At 48.5% G+C, this 962-nt stretch overlaps 1 non-coding gene across 1 annotated transcript; it reads left to right on the top strand.

Moving 5' to 3' along the window:
* The first annotated feature begins 333 nt into the window (after nucleotides 1–333).
* On the top strand, nucleotides 334–452 carry LOC133213455 (5S ribosomal RNA). The gene has a single exon (XR_009725823.1). It is a non-coding gene; the product is annotated as a 5S ribosomal RNA (ribosomal RNA).
* Nucleotides 453–962: the final 510 nt, after the last annotated feature.

Here is a 962-nt window from a genome sequence, read left to right as displayed (position 1 = left end):
GGGGGGGGGGGGCAGCCCCTGGGGAAGGGGGGGGGGACGGACTAACGTGGGCCTCGATTGCTTACAGGCTGGCACCACTCACTGGGAGTAAGTGCGCAAGCTGTCTTGGTTGGGGTTAAACCACGACAGTTTCTTTTGAAGGTGCTGGAAAGCATTGAACATGGCCCTGTAAGCATAGGCCAAGCCCCAGAACGTTGCCATGATTTGTCCGTCTCTGGTATGGCCAGACTGACCACACATCTCATTTAAGTGTTTTACTAATTCTTCTGGATTTTGCAGTTGTTCGGTGGTGAAATTCCAAAGTACTGGAGGGGCCCACTGACCTAAATACTTGCCTACGGCCACACCACCCTGAAAACGCCCGATCTCGTCTGATCTTGGAAGCTAAGCAGGGTCGGGCTCGGTTAGTACTTGGATGGGAGAACGCCTGGGAATCCCAGGTGCTGTAGGCTTTGGGGGGAACTGGGAGGGTAAAAGAATGCCTCCTTCACAGGTTGACCACCCAAGAAGGAGAAAGAATATGTGTAATTGCTAAGCACTTCTATTATATACCTCCCAAAGTATAAAGGTGGTGACCATACTGGGAACATAAGTCAGATAAGTTTCATGATCAATAATTCTATTGTGTTACAAGTCATTATCATAAAGTACACTGAGACAAGAACTTTAGCCCAAGCCCCACACTTGAAAAACACTAATACAGCAAATACCAGATCTAAGTAAGTTACAACATTCTGAAGCTGTGAGATCAAGAGGAACAACTTTAAGAGCCAATAAATCAGCATTGTGACGAGTGACTATCAATCCGGTCAGATCTGTTGTTATCTCAGCCCCTTCGTGCCCCACGTTGGGCACCAAAAAGAAACTGTCGTGGTTTAACCCCAACCAAGATAGCTTGTGCACTTACTCCCAGTGAGTGGTGCCAGCCTGTAAGCAATCGAGGCCCTCGTTAGTCCGTCCCC

The sequence above is a fragment of the Neopsephotus bourkii genome, unplaced genomic scaffold (genome assembly GCF_033783945.1).
Source record: "Neopsephotus bourkii isolate Nb327-2 ecotype Australia unplaced genomic scaffold, CSIRO-AGI_Nbou_v1 NB_821, whole genome shotgun sequence".
Taxonomy (NCBI): Eukaryota; Metazoa; Chordata; class Aves; order Psittaciformes; family Psittacidae; genus Neopsephotus; species Neopsephotus bourkii.
Note: the sequence above shows the minus strand (reverse complement) of the source record. Positions and strands in the feature narration are given on the sequence as shown.